Source organism: Equus caballus, chromosome 7 (genome assembly GCF_041296265.1).
Source record: "Equus caballus isolate H_3958 breed thoroughbred chromosome 7, TB-T2T, whole genome shotgun sequence".
In the NCBI taxonomy this organism is placed as follows: Eukaryota; Metazoa; Chordata; class Mammalia; order Perissodactyla; family Equidae; genus Equus; species Equus caballus.
This window is the reverse complement of record NC_091690.1, coordinates 54,520,385-54,535,611: the sequence shown is the minus strand read 5'-3', so window position 1 is coordinate 54,535,611 and position 15,227 is coordinate 54,520,385. Positions and strand designations below refer to the sequence as shown.

The 15,227-nt window shown below is 46.2% G+C and overlaps 1 protein-coding gene across 2 annotated transcripts in view; it reads right to left on the bottom strand.

Moving 5' to 3' along the window:
• Positions 1-15,227, bottom strand: part of OR1M1 (olfactory receptor family 1 subfamily M member 1) — a 46,276-nt gene that overhangs the window by 16,024 nt on the left and 15,025 nt on the right. Inside the window, exon 3 of one of the 2 annotated variants that reach the window (XM_070272158.1) lies at positions 14,581-14,702. The exons of the other annotated variant lie outside the window; for it this stretch is intronic. The gene's annotated coding sequence lies outside the window, so the exon portion shown is untranslated. Of the gene's footprint in view, positions 1-14,580; positions 14,703-15,227 lie in introns of those variants that run through there. 2 annotated transcript variants of the gene reach the window in all.

Genomic DNA, 15,227 nt, shown 5'->3' with positions numbered 1-15,227 from the left:
AGCACGGATGCCCAAGGTCAACATCCAGTTGAGAAGAGGGCTCTGACTGACTAAAGTTTGGTTAAGTAGATTAACTCTTGTCACTATTAGCCACATTTGAAAAAAAAGCAAACAGAAACGAATGGTGTTAATTCTAAGGATGTGTTTTATGGAACCCAACATTTCCGAAATATTATCACTTTGAGTTATAATCAATGTAAAAAAAGTATCAATGAGAAATTTTGCATTCCTTTATCTTATTTTAATTTTTTAACTAAGACTTTGTTTGACGCTTACAGCACATCTCAGTTTGGACTGGCCACTATCAAGTGCTCAGTAGCCATGGGAAGCTAATGGCTAACGTAGTGGACTGCGCAGCTCTAGCAAATGGACCAAACAGTAGATGCGGCCTAGAAAGAACACAAGATCCATCAGAAGGAAGCCAGGGGGCACCAGGCAAGCTGGGAAGAGATGGAGCGGACTCCCCCAAGCTGGGAGGGCTGGCCGGGTCTGGAAAGAAAGGAGCTTTCAACTCTAGAGACCCTGATCAATGCACGAGAGCAAATCGTTCTCACCAGGTGCAGAATAGCACGCCCCCTAGGGACCAGATGCGTCATTACCTCCCTCCAGGAGCAAGCGCCTACCAACAACTGACCTTTAGGCAAGAGATGCGGGAAATCCAAGGGCTCTATGATTCTACTTCCAGCACTCCTGCCTCAAGTGAATTCCTGGCTGGTTTCACTGCACTTTCCTTCTGTCCTCCACTATCAACCCTCCTTTTTTCCATAACCCTTAATTCCACCTGATGTTATGTATTTGCATCCTTGTTTACTGTCTGTCCGCCCTCCAGAACTTCAGCTCCAGGAACATGAAGGTTGTGTCAGAGTTGTTGAGCCAGAAAGAGGCTGTTAACATGGATGCACTTCCTATGCTCTCTGACTCAGTTTACTTATCTGGAACGCAGGAAATGAGGGTGGCTCTCACACTTCAGGGCTGTAGAGGACATTAAAGGAGTTCACATCTTTCTTAAATCCCTGATGCATGGTCCCACCATAATAAGCATTCAGTAAAGGGCAGCTGTAGTTAACTTCTCATATTCTTCTTCTCCCTGACCCTACACATTCTGGAGGATCCAGGGTCCCCTACTTCTGCACCCACCCCCCTCAGCTGGCCCCAGGACTTTCTCTCACAGGCCTCCTGGACCATCTGACCCAGATGCAGGACATTTCCCATCCTCCCAGAGCAAAGCTGCCTTTTCCCTGCCACCATGAAAGTGATAGAGAGCTTGTGTTTGTTCCTTTCCTGTACTTTGGGTCTTCACCCCTGGACTCTTCTGAAAATACTAATTTGGGCCACTGCTAATTGCCCTTCTCAACCACCTGAAGCCCCTGTGTCACGAAGCTCCCACCCCCTTTTCCAATAGCCCCTCTGTCGGCAAATCCTTCAAGGTCTTCAAAATCTATCCACAAGTCAACCAATTCTCATCACCTCCCTTGCCCAGCCATCATCTTTCTCCTTGATGACCGCAGTAGTCTCCTAATGGTCTCTGCCTTTCATCCTTCTCTTTAGCAGTCTGTTCTCCCCCCAGCAACCAGAACAAGTTGTTAAAAATAAAAATCAGAGCACAGTCAGCCAGAGCTTTATGGTCCTGTACTTATGTTAGAATAAAAGTCAAATTTGTTACAATGACATACAAGACCTATTGATTTGCCTCCCACCCCCTTGCCTCATGTTCCTCCCCTAATTCCTTCTCTCCTCTTCATTCACTCCAATCTCTTTGCTGTTTCTCAGACTCACTCCTGCCTCAGGGCCCTTGCATTCATTGTTCCCACTGCCCAGAACTTCCTTTCACCAGATATCTACAGGGCTCCATTCTCACCTTAGTAAGTCCTCTGCTCAGAGGTCAGATGTCACCTCTTCAAGGACCACCCCTACCCCACACCACCCCTGTCACCCACTCTCTCTCTCCTCTTTTTCCCATAGCACTTAGTTCCACCAGACATGATATTTTCCCTCTTTTGTTTGTTGGCCCCTTCTCCTGTTGAACATCAACTCCAGGAGGGCAAAGGCAATGTCCGTTTTGCTCACCACCACATCCCCAATGCAGTGCCTGGCACACAGTAGGTGCTCAACAAATGTTTGTGGAATGAATAAATGATGAGAAAGGGTTTCTGCTCAAATCTTTCTCTCCCTTCACCCCAGATCTTTCCCCTCCCCTGAGACACCCTTAAATGGTCTCCCCTACTCCTCTCCCATTTGAAAAATCCCCTTCAACCTGCTGAAAAAGTTACGGACTCCCTGGACCTAAACCCCTAAGCCCCATCTCTATCACCTACTGGCCATGTTTCCTTGGGCAAGTTGTTTAATCCTTCTGAGCTTCGGTTTCCTCAACTAAGGAACATAAACAGATAGAAATGCTGATCTCATATGTCTGTTGAGAGGATTACATGGGATTATTTATCTAAAGCTTTCAGAACAGTGACATCACAGTGTAAATATCAAGTAAACAGTGGAATGAGCTGTTCCAATAATAATTCGTATCTGAATATGAGTAATAAGTATAACGATTTCCATAATCATAAATAGGAACAGCTATATCACCTCTTATATTGACCACTGAGTCTCTCTTTGCCACATTATAGATAATCAATAGACGTATATTGAATGAATGAATGAATGGCTATTGAACTCTTGTAAGGGGAGATTGTGGACCCCTGTGAGAACTGTAAAAATGATGGATCCTTTCCCTGAAAAAAATGCAGACACACACACAACATTACACACAAGTCAGAAGACTTAAGATTCGTTTCATAATTCCTCTATGCAAAACCCTTTGCCACATGGTTTTTCCCACATAGGAGGTTGATTCTGTTTTCTCAGGTGTCACAGGGGACACCTTAAGCACCAGGGTCCATATCCTCCTCAAAAGTTTTGAGTCACAGCTTCTTGATTACCTAAGGCATTTCTGACCACTCTCTCCTTACCTGGTCTCCTGACATTGGAGTTGGTCTTGTCACCTCTGTGAGGACAGTGATTATAATAATCACAATGCTATGACTATCACCAACAAGAGCTTTTCTTGAACACTTAACTGTAAGCACTTCTATGCATAGTAACACATTTAATCCTCAAACAGCCCCCTAAAGATTTCTCTCAATGAATCTTCAGAAGGAGGAGGAAGAGATGGAGGGAGGCAGAGGGGGAGTGGAAGGAACTCTCTCTCTGGGAAGAGGGACCATAATATGTGTGGCCATATTCTGGCTTTGGTGATGCCACACGCCTTTGGAAGGTCTTAGAGGCCAAAGGCATCTCAACATCCTTGTTATGCAAATTCTTCTAGAGAAAACTCTGCATTGTCAACACCAGAATTTGCCACCCACCATAAAACCTTCCCCGCATGATTATCTTCCTGAAGTAACAGATTAAACAGTTCTCTGGCCCAGCAGCACCTCAGTGAGGCCAGGAAGAAGGCATGGAGGTGCAATCCTGATTCCACCATTGGCCAGCTTGTGGGCTTCTCTGACCCTCAGTTTTCTCATCTGCGAAGTGGGAATGACAATAATAAACACTTCCTCAAGAGGTTCTTGTAAGGACTCTGTGAGAAAGCCAAGGTGTGCCGGTTCCAGCAAACAGTTTGGGCTGTTATTTTCACTGGCATGAGCTTAGGAGCAGGTTATCTCAGATGAGATGCTTTTTAGAGCACTCCACTGCTCCCTTAACAAAACCCCGAAATCCTCAGGCTGTTGTTCAATGTCTGTCTGGCCCCCACTTTCCCTTCTAGCTTTATTTTTCACCACTACCTTCCACGTACCCTGCATTGCAGCAAAACTGGTCAATGCATCACAGACCAGACATACCTGGTGATGTCTACCCCAGGACCTTTGCTTGTGTTTCCACCTCAAGAGAGCTCATGGTAGAGTGGACAGTCATGGGCCCCAGAGTCTAACAACCTTGGACTGTATCTCATTTTCACCTCTTGAATGCTGTTGACCTTTAGCAAGTGACAAAACCGCTCTGAGCTTCAGTGTCTCCATATGTAGTATGGAGTGGATAGTGTGTACTTTATACATAATGAATGAGGATTAAAAGCGGATGGGAGACAGATGGACCAGGGAGGTATAGTAATAATTATAGTAAAATAAATAATAGTATTAATGTTAATAATAGATGTTAATTAATGTTATTAATATTATATGTAACTATGTAACAATTATAATAATTATCATAATCATATTACTATTATAATTATATATCAATATTAATATCAATCATATAAATTAAATAAAAAATTAAAATTGAATTGAAATCAATCAAATTAAAATATTAATTAATATTACTGTATTATAATATAGAGTACATATAATTATTACAATAAATATAATTATATATAATTATATCATATAATATTTATTATTGCAGTAAAATTAATAATATTAATGTTAATAGATGTTAGTTAATGTTATTCTATTATATATTTATTATATATTCACAAAATATTTACTATATATTTAATAATATATAATATATTATAAAATATACAATAATATATATTACATGAGTATATAATAGTATTAATAAGATAATATACATATTAAATGCTATTACAACGTTAATAAGCATTTACCATGTGCCAGGCACTGTTCAAAAAATTCCACATATATTAAGTCATGGAATTCTCACAACAATTGATGTCAATACTATTGTCAAATAAACCCATTTTACAGATGAGGAAACTGAGGTAAGGTGTGGTAGAGTACCTCGCCCAAGGTCACACAATAGGAAGTGGCACATCGTGGTTTTGGAAGCATCTGGAAGTCTCATTCTAGAGCATCATAGTCTGATGGACCTTTGGACATTTCTGCAGCTATGGGCATGTTTTCCACCATCCAATATGGTAACCACTAGCCCTACACAGCTACTGAGCTTTTGAAATGTGGCCACTTCAGCTCAGGAACTTAATTTTTATTTTTATCTAATTTTTATTAATTTAAATTTAAGGGGCCAGCCCAATGGCGCAGCGGTTAAGTGCGCATCTTCTGCTTCGGTGGCCCGCGGTTCGCTGGTTTGGATCCTGGGTGCCGACATGGCACCACTTGGCAAGCCATGCTGTGGTAGGCGTCCCACATATAAAGTAGAGGAAGATGGGCACAGATGTCAGCTCAGGGCCAGGCTTCCTGAGCAAAAAAGAGGAGGATTGGCAGTAGTTAGCTCAGGGCTAATCTTCCTCAAAAAAAAAAAATTAAATTGCCACATATGACTAGAGGCTATTGTATTGAGAATCACAGCTTTGGGGCTTTGAGGCCCTTTCTCTTAACCAGCACACTTCAACTCCTGACATATAATGCCCATGAATGAATGGGCTGGTTGTAAGAACAGCATTCTTTGTATAACATACCCAGAGGAATAATCTTGACTTCCATAAAAAAATAATTCATTTAGTGTATTCCTGGGACCAGATGGCTCTCACGTTTCACTTGACTTGGAGATGCCAACTCTAGCGGAATATTTCACCTTCCCCTAAAGTTTATTGCAAGAAGAAACAGCAGTGCAACTGTGAAGAGGAGAGGAGTTGGGCGCTCCGAGTCAGCATCCAGGAGGCAACAGGGAGTGGTGGGGACCGTGGCAAATTGAAGAGCTGCTCCTGCTCCATCTGAAGGAACAGCTGCTGCTCTGCATCTGCTGGGAGCTCTGCTCAGCGTGGCTGATACTTCACACTATTTTAAAAAGTTGGAAATCTGGAAACTTTATGAACTACAGGATTTTAAAATATTAATGAGGCATGCCAATATTTTTAAGACACTGTGCCAATATTTTTAAAATACATCCTTGGGCCCGAATCAAGCCCTAGAGGGTCATTTGAAAACTTCTGATTTAAACCAATGGTTCTCAATCTTGGCTGTGCATTAAAATCTCCTGCGAAAGTTTTTTTTTAAAGAAAAATACCAGTTTGGGGTGGAGCACTGGCATAGGATTGTTTTGAAAGTTTCTGAGGATTTCGAATATGCAGTCAGGTTTGAGAGCCACTGATTTAAATATCTTGGACCCTTCTTCCAATAAACATTTGTTGTTTGTTTGTGCACTAGATTTTGCGAGAGGAACAAAGTGGGCACTTGATAAATAGGATAGAAATGCAAGAAAACAGACACCTGACTTCATCTCTGTCCCCATCTCTCACCCTCTCTTGTCTCTTTCTCTCCCTCCCGCTCCCTTTCTCTCTCTTCTCTGTGTCTGTCTCTTTCCTTTTAAATCTTTCCCTTCTTAGTCTTCCACCCGAGGGGGGAGGCGGGAGAGGGAAGACAACATGCCCGAATTTACTTCCATCATTTCTCTCTTCATTGTCACTGACATTTGAGTCCTGAAGCGCCCAGAGGCCTAAAGTATATCAGCGACTTCCTGGCAGGCCTTGCAGAGGCTTGAGCCGAGCAGTTCTGACACTCTTTAATTCTAACCAAACAGGATTGGTCACAGCTGACAGTGCCTGAGGAAACCTCCAGATAATTTCCTGCTGTGAGACCACAAAAGCAGCCCTGGGGAAAGACAATAAACTCTGTCGACAGGCGGGAGAGACCAGGAGCCATTTGCGCTGCAGGGAGCTTTTTTCCTTCAAGAATTGGAGGGGAGCAGAAATGTGGGTTGGAACAGAGACAGCCTCTAAGAAGGCAATGTTCTGGCTCTGCGCCAAGGGCCGTGCTCTCCCGGGGCGGCTGAAGGCTGAGTCAGCTGGGGCTCCTCTGAATGAAACTGGGTTCTCAGGATTCCAGCTCCTCTAAGACAGACACGACCATGTTTACTTACATGCTTTCCCTTCCGTTTGTTTTATCTGACATTTGAGCTGTGAAATGGGGAGCGTGGAGGCTGCGGGTATAACGTCAGAAGCCCTGGACCAAATAGGCCCCCTGCCACGTCTCCTGCAGCCAGGCTTTCCGGTTTTGATCTAAGCCACGTCCAGAGCTGGGACAAAGGCTTGCTACTGGCCTTCTCTGCTCAAAAACCTCCCAGCCATCTGTCCATCCATCCAATAAATATGTCCTGAGTATCTAATATGGGCTAAATTCTGTGCTGGAAGCTAAGGGTTATATCATTATTGTTACTATCATAACAACAAAAACAGCAAACACTTACATAGTCCCTATTCTGTGTCCCCCTATATGTTCTAGGAGTTGTTTATTTGATCTGTATTGAAACGCTTCTATTTTCCCCATTTTATAGAAGAAGAAACAGAGGTTCAGAGCGGCCCCAAGTCACACAGCCGAGCTGGGATTCGAACCTGAGCTGTCTGGCCCCAGGCCTGTGCTCTTTACTACCTTATATCTCACCCCCCTCACGGACCATACAGTCTCATGGAGAAAAAAATAATTAAACAAACAAGGTAATTTCAGATATTTAAATACGCTGAAGATTCTGAAACAGGGTATTTCCTGGATTGTTTTGCTGAGAGATCGCACCAGCCTTGGAGACAGCTACAGAAAGGACACTGAGGAAGAAGGAATAGCAAGTGCCAAGGCCCGGTGGCCCAAACCTCTCCAGAAGGAGCAGAGGCCAGTGTCGCTGGCCGCAGTTTTAGGCCAAGTGAGGAGTTAGGATTGTATCGCGAGGTCAGGATCCTGGGAGCCTAAGCAAAGGAGTGGGAGGTGGTTTTACAGGCATCCTGGGTCTCCGTTCACCCTCCAGATGCCCTCACCCCAGGGACTTAAAACTCTTGCTCCTGTAAGACCCAATTCCTGTGAATTCTTTGCAATTCCCTGAGTGACGAAAACAAGGCAGCCACACCCAATTCTTCTCTCTCTGCTCCCATGTTTACCTCCCTTTGACTTTACATACTGGACTGGCCTGTGTAAGAACAAACAAAAACTAAAAATAAGAGGCTGAAATCTCCCCGTCTCCCAGTTTCTGTGTGAGGATAGGAGCCAAACTTCAGTGGGTGCCTTGCTCCAAACCGCAAAACCACCTTCTGTCATAGACAGGAGAAATTTGGTTTTCCTGTGGATAAAACCAATTAGTTAGGGACCTGCCTGGTGGTGTAGTAGTTAATACCCTCCCTTTTCACAGCCTCGGGTTCACAGGCCCGGATCCAGGGAGAAGACCTACCCCCCACTCATCAAGCCTTGCTGTGGCAGTGTCCCGCATAAAACAGAGGAAGATTGGCACCGATTTTAGCTCCCTGACAATCTTCCTCAAGCAAAAGGAGGAAGATTGGCAAAAGATGTTAGCTCGGGACCAATCTGATGAGGATTTTTAGGCTGGTTAATTTTAAAATGGTTTATGATGAGGATTTTTAGGCTGGTTAATTTTATTTTTTTTTTTATTTTTTATTTATTTTTATTTTTTTTTTAAAGATTTTATTTTTTCCTTTTTCTCCCCAAAGCCCCCCGGTACATAGTTGTGTATTCTTCGTTGTGGGTTCTTCTAGTTGTGGCATGTGGGACGCTGCCTCAGCGTGGTCGGATGAGCAGCGCCATGTCCGCGCCCAGGATTCGAACCAACGAAACACTGGGCCGCCTGCAGCGGAGCACGCGAACTTAACCACTCGGCCACGGGGCCAGCCCCAAGGCTGGTTAATTTTAAAACTGCAGATGAGAAGCAGGCTCCAAGGAGTGGAATTTGCTTGCCCCTTTGTTGGGAAACATTTACATTTCTAAGGGAAACCTCTATCTGTGAAGATGCCTCCCTCTCTGTGCCAGGAAGAAGGGGGATGGCCTTATCTCTAGAAACTCTTAATCAATGCCAGAGGCAAGGACTTAAGTTGTTTACTGTCTGGCAACCTCATGTAACTGACCACCCCCCCACCCCCCCCCCCCCAAATCCTTTGTCTTTAGCTGAGGATAATATTTAAGCGGTGACTTCTGCCATTTACTCATTCCGGTTTGATTCTTATCTAAAAGTTGTGGGACCGCCAAATGGCCGGACCCTACAGGCACTGATACCATTTTAACTTTTTTACATATTCTTTGTCTTGTAAAGAGATAACTCACATACCTATGCCTTAAATTTATCTCTAACCCTCAGCTTGGGGCAGCAGAAGCGGCAGCAGCAACATGCCGGCAGCAGTTCTGCCTGCCCATGGGTTCTGTCCCCATGCTATTCTATTCTCTAAATAAAAGAGCACTACTGCCAGATCTTAAGAGTCTAAGAAATCTTTCTTTCGACTCCTCGACTCACCGACCCCCCATCAAATCTTCCTCACACGTGCACAAAAAACCAATTAGCTAACACAGATGGTCACCCCCCAGGGCGAATCTCAGATGACCTATGTGTGACAAAGGGTGCTGCCAAGTGATCTGACTTGAGGATTAATTATGTTTTTCTTGAAAACATGAATGTAATGGATTGTGTCTCCTTGGCTGTGTAAAATGGCGAGATTTCCTTGTGTCTCACAATCGCTTAGCAGACTGCCTGTGAAATGCATCACATTCCGGTTTAATCATTTTTAGTAGTATTTCTCCAAAATCTGCACCTCACTTCCTACTTTTTCCTAATCTACACAGTCAGCCTAAGAGTCCCAGGAAGCCTGAGTGAGACCAGCTTGTCATAATTTCATAGCTCTGGATTCAAATCCTGTGTGGCCCCGGACAAGGCATTCAACCTCTCTGTGCCTGAGTTTTCTCTTTAGTAAATTAGGGTTACGTATGACAGCACCTATTTCAGAGGGTCATTGCCAGGACTAACGGGGCAAAGGGCTTAGCACAGATCCCAGCAAGAAGCAAACAATTTTAGTTAATAATAATAGCCACCATAGGGGCCGGCCCGGTGGTGTAGTGGTTAAGTTTGTGCGCTCTGCTTCAGCAGCCCGGGGTTTGCAGGTTTGGATTCTGGGTGTGGACCTAGCACTGCTCATGAAGCCACACTGTGGTGGCATCCCACATACAAAATAGAGGAAGATTGGCATAGATGTTAGTTCAGGGCCAATCTTCCTCACACATACAAAATAACAGCCGCCATGCTTTTAGGATCACTCACGTTCACTGGTTTAGCACCATGTCAAACTCCAATATTAATGACGGTGGAAAGATGTCCACGGTCCCAATGAAAGCTAACATTTAGTGTTGACCGTGTGGCAGGAACATGACCTGCGGGCCAGACGGGGTCTCCATGTCTCAGAAGAAAGACCCCCAGGGACCCTCTGGCTGCCCCAGGCTCACAGGGGCATTGGTTTTCATTCTCCATTTTGGTTGCAGGGTTAAGATCGCCTCTATTTACAAAGCAGACATGGGTCCAGGCCTTAGAACAATGATTCTCAAAGTGTGGTCCCCAGATCAGCCGCATCAGCAGGACCTGAGGCCTGGTTAGAAATTAAGGTTCCTGGGCCCCACTCCAGACTTACTGTTTCAGAAACTGTTTTAATAAGCCCTGTCAGGGGTGCTGAGCCTTCCTCAAGTCTGAGAACCACTGGAGGAAAACTTCTTTCTTTCTCTCGCTTCGCATCCCTCTGCAAATGCGGGCTGTGGGGGCGGTGGGTGTGATGAGGATTTTTAGGCTGCTTAATTTTAAAACAGTTTATGATGAGGATTTTTAGGCTGGTTACTTTTAAAACTACAGATAAGAAGCAGGCTCCAAGGAGTGGAATTTGTTTGCCCTTTGATCAGAGACAATTGCATTTGTAAAGGAAATCTCCATGCCTCCCTCTCTGGAATTTGTTTGCCCCTTGTTGGGAAACATTTACATTTCTAAGGGAAACCTCTATCTGTGAAGATGCCTCCCTCTCTGAGCCAGGAGGAAGGGGGGATGGCCTTATCTCTGGAAACTGTCTGGCAACCTCATGTAACTGACCCTCCCCCCGACAAATCCTCCTTTTATCTTTAGCCGAGGATAAAATTCAAGCGGTGACTTCTGCCATTTACTCAATCCGGTTTGATTCTTATCTAAAAGTTGTGGGACCGCCAAATGGCCAGACCAAACGGGCACTAATAAAGAGATAACTCACATACCTATGCCTTAAATTTGGCCCTAACCCTCAGTTCGGGGCAGCAGCAGAAGCTCTGACTGCCCATGGGTCCTGTCCCCATGCTACTCTATCTCTATTCTCTAAATAAAAGAGCACTACTGCCAGATCTTGAGAGTCTAAGAAATCTTTCTTTCGACTCCTCGGCTCACCGACCCCGCATCAGGTGGGCAGACCCCAACCTCACTCAAGTGCCCTTTGCCTTAAACCCCACCACCCGGGGCTGGGATCCCCATCTCCCGCCTCAGGATGGGCCGGGGCAAGACCCTCTTTGCCAGCGGGGCTCGCCTGAAATCGCACCTTCTTGGGGAAGGTTCCCTCCCGCCTGCCCCCCAGCACAGTTCAGCCGCCTTTGCTTTCCCAACACCTCTCTTATGAGTCAAATTATCTCCCCTCCAAATTCATATTTGAAGTGCTAACCCCTAGCACTTCTCAGACCGTGACCTTATCTGGAAATAGGGTTGGTGCGGATGTAATCAGTTACGTCACAATGAGGTCACGCTGAAGCAGGGTGGGCCTCTAGTCCAACAGGCCTGGCGTCCTTATAAAAAGAAGAAGTTTGGACACAGATGTGCACACAGAACGCCATGTGAAGGTGACAGCAGAGGTTGGAATTCTGGAGGCTGCCGGAAGCCAGAGAGCGCCAAAGATGGCCAGCAACCACCAGAAGCTCGGAGAGAAGCATGGGACAGACTCTCCCTCATGCCCTCGGAAGGAACAAACCCTGTGCACACCTCGATCTCAGACTTCCAGCCTCCAGAACTGTGGGATGATAAATTTCTGCTGTCTAAACTCCCCAGTCTGTGGTACTTTGTTATGGTGGCCCAGGGAACTAATACAACATCCCAACTCCTTGTCTCTCCCAACTGAGCTTCTGTCTTCCCACCTGCCTTCTGATGAGGATTTTTAGGCTGCTTAATTTTAAAATGGCTTATGATGAGGATTTTTAGGCTGGTTAGTTTTAAAACTACAGATGAGATTCAGGCTCCAAGGAGTGGAATTTGTTTGCCCCTTTGTTGGGAAACATTTACATTTCTAAGGGAAACCTCTATCTGTAAAGATGCCTCCCTCTCTGTGCCAGGAAGAAGGGGGATGGCCTTATCTCTAGAAACTCTTAATCAATGCCAGAGGCAAGAACTTAAGTTGGTTACTGTCTGGCAACCTCCTGTAACTGACCCCCACCCCCCCCACAAATCCTCCTTTGTCTTTAGCCAAGGATAAAATTCAAGCGGTGACTTCTGCCATTTACTCATTCCAGTTTGATTCTTATCTAAAAGTTGTGGGACCGCCAAATGGCCAGACCAAACGGGCACTGATACCATTTTAACTTTTTTACATATTCTTTGTCTTGTAAAGAGACAACTCACATACCTATGCCTTAAATTTAGCCCTAACCCTCAACTCGGGGCAGCAGCAGGAGCTCTGACTGCCCGTAGGTCCTGTCCCCATGCTATTCTACTCTCTAAATAAAAGAGCACTACTGCCAGATCTTAAAAGTCTAAGAAATCTTTCTTTCAACTCCTCGGCTCACCGACCCCGCATCACTTCCTTGTCTTTTTTTTTTTTTTTTTTTTGAGGAAGATTAGCCCTGAGCTAACATCTGCTGCCAATCCTCCTCTTTTTTCTGAGGAAGACTGGCCCTGAGCTCACATCCGTGCCCATCTTCCTCTACTTTGTATGTGGGACGTCTGCCACAGCATGGCTTGCCAAGCGGTGCCATGTCCACACCCGGGATCTGAACCGGCCAACCCCAGGCCGCTGAAGCAGAACATGCTCACTTCCCCGCTGCGCCACTGGGCCTGCCCACCACCTGCCTTCCTTGTGAGTGCCATGGGCCTGTGGTGTCCTTAAAGCCTGCGGTGGTACGTGGCAGGAACTCCCCAAATAAATGCTCATTGAGTGACTGCGTGACCCTCCCAGGGGCAGCAGAAAGAGCATAAGACTGAGTTAAAAGAGAGGAACCTGGGACCCGGCCCCACTTCTCTTGCTGTGTGGTCCTGGACAAATCCTGACCCTCTCTGAACCTCACTTTTCTCCTCAGTAAAATGGGGCCATCAGATAAGCCAATAGCACTAAGCAACCTGTGTTTTCATAAATATTGGGTGCTATCTCCCTTCAGGCCTGCGTGGAAAATGCGGTTTCTTCTGGGTGCCACACAGAGCAGGTCCCATCCATGTCACTCACCCCACCCACGCGTGCCCTTCCCACTTTATAACAGTAACCGTCACCGCTCATTGATGTTTCCCCAGCCATCAGCTCCACAATCCCATGAATCCTCTCAACGTGCCCTGCAAACTGAGTGCTATTATCGTCACCGTATCCATTTTACAGACAGGGAAAACTGAGACTCAGAAAGGCTAAGTCAAGTGGCTTCAGGAATCACAGCTGGAAAGAGACAAAGATGGGATTCATGCCCAAACTCCAGCCTTTGGCCACGAAGCTTCCCGTTCCCAGCCAGATTGGACTGAGGTCACAAGATAAATATTTACATAGTGCCTACTGTGTGCCAAGCACTGTACCAGGGGCTGGGGACACAGTAGGGAATAACACAGTGTTCTTGCCTTCCTGGGACTCACAGGCTAGAGGGCAAGATAGACAAAGAAGTGAATAAATAACTGTGGAATGTAAGACCAGGTGGAGGGAAGGAGAGTAAGGCAGAGAAGAGGAGGGAGCATGGTCTCCATAGATGAACCTTTGGAAACATGGAAGAGGGGCAGTTGGGGGGAGACCAAGCTGGAAAGGGAGACTCAGGGCAGTTGATAGTCAAGGCCGTCTGAGAATGAGCCCTGGCCCCTGTGCACCGCTGTCCCCTCCTCCCAGGGGGACCGGGACCAGCAGAGGCCCTTCCTTACCTGTGGGCAGGAGGCATCTCAGCACCAGCAGCAGCAGGAGCCACTGCCGGCCTCCAGGGGGGCCCCACCACGGGCCGGCCATTCAAGGCATCAGGAGGACTCAGGGGCCAGTCCTCTCCCTGGGCGCAGCCCCCCGGCCGAGCCCAGAGACACGCCCAGCACCACCTTCCCAGGGCTGGGCGGCCAGGTGACTGGGATCCAGCAGGTATCAAATGTGCCCAGTTGGCCTAATCCCTCTGAGGCTGGGCAGGGCGTGGAAGGGCCCCTCTCCTGTTCCCAGGCCCCAGTTGACTCCCTGGGCCTTTGGCTCAGCCCACCTGGTTCTCGGGAAGACAAGGACCTGTGGGCTCAGCCCCCCGTCACAGGGAAAGACTCCACCAGGCGGTAATTCCTCGGCACGTCCCCAGACCCATGGCCACATCACAACTTTTGTGGGCTACGAGCGCTTTTTGCCTTCTTAGGCCCCCCTCCTCCATTAAAAATGTGTTTTTGATTATGTTTCACACCAACTGTGGTATAAAGGTAAATATAATTCACGGTGGAGTGTGTTCATTTTTTCCCTTCCGATTTTAAAAGGAATGAAAACATTTCTGTGAGCCCCTGAAGGTATTGTGGGCTCAGGCACTGTGCTTTCTGGGCCTAAAGGATGAGTCAGCTCCGTCCAGACTTCGAGTCTTAAGAAATACTTCCTGGGAGAAAAGAAAGAGGTGAGATATTTCGAAAAATCCCAGGGCCTCCCCTTGGTGGCTCAGAATGTATGTTAAAAACTCACAAATGGGTGAACCCAGTAAATCCAGCCCTTCACAAACCTGTTTGACTAAGGACCGGTTTTAAGAACAGAGAGGTTTGAATAAATTTCCAAAGTCACACAGCTGATTTGAACACAGTACTGCAGAGCAGGTGCTTCATCACCATCCCATGCCGCTACTTTCCTGCTGGGACAGAGCAGAAGGGTGCATGATCCTGTGTCCCGTGTGATTTTGGTCAGCTCAACTTTTTTATTTTTAAAGATTTTATTTTTCCTTTTTCTCCCCAAAGCCCCCCAATACATAGTTGTGTGTTTTCAGTTGTGGGTCCTTCTAGCTGTGGCATGTGGGACGCCGCCTCAGCGTGGCTTGATGAGCAGTGCCGTGTTCGCACCCAGGATTTGAACCGGCAAAACCCTGGGCCACTGAAGTGGAACGCGTGAACTTAACCACTCGGCCACAGGGCCGGCCCCCCACCTCAGCTTTTTAAACCTCAGTTTCCTCCCCAATAACATGGGGATAAAAATAGTACCTACCTTCTAGAGCCGCAGTGAGGTTCTTTCTAAATCTTTGAGAACAACTCCTATCATAATAACCATGATGGAGAGGTGTTCATTAAACATGGAGATACACAGCTCAGAAATATGTGTTCAGAAATGTGACTAGTCCCAAATTATGAAAGCGCACGGATAGGCAGCAATCAAGGTGCTA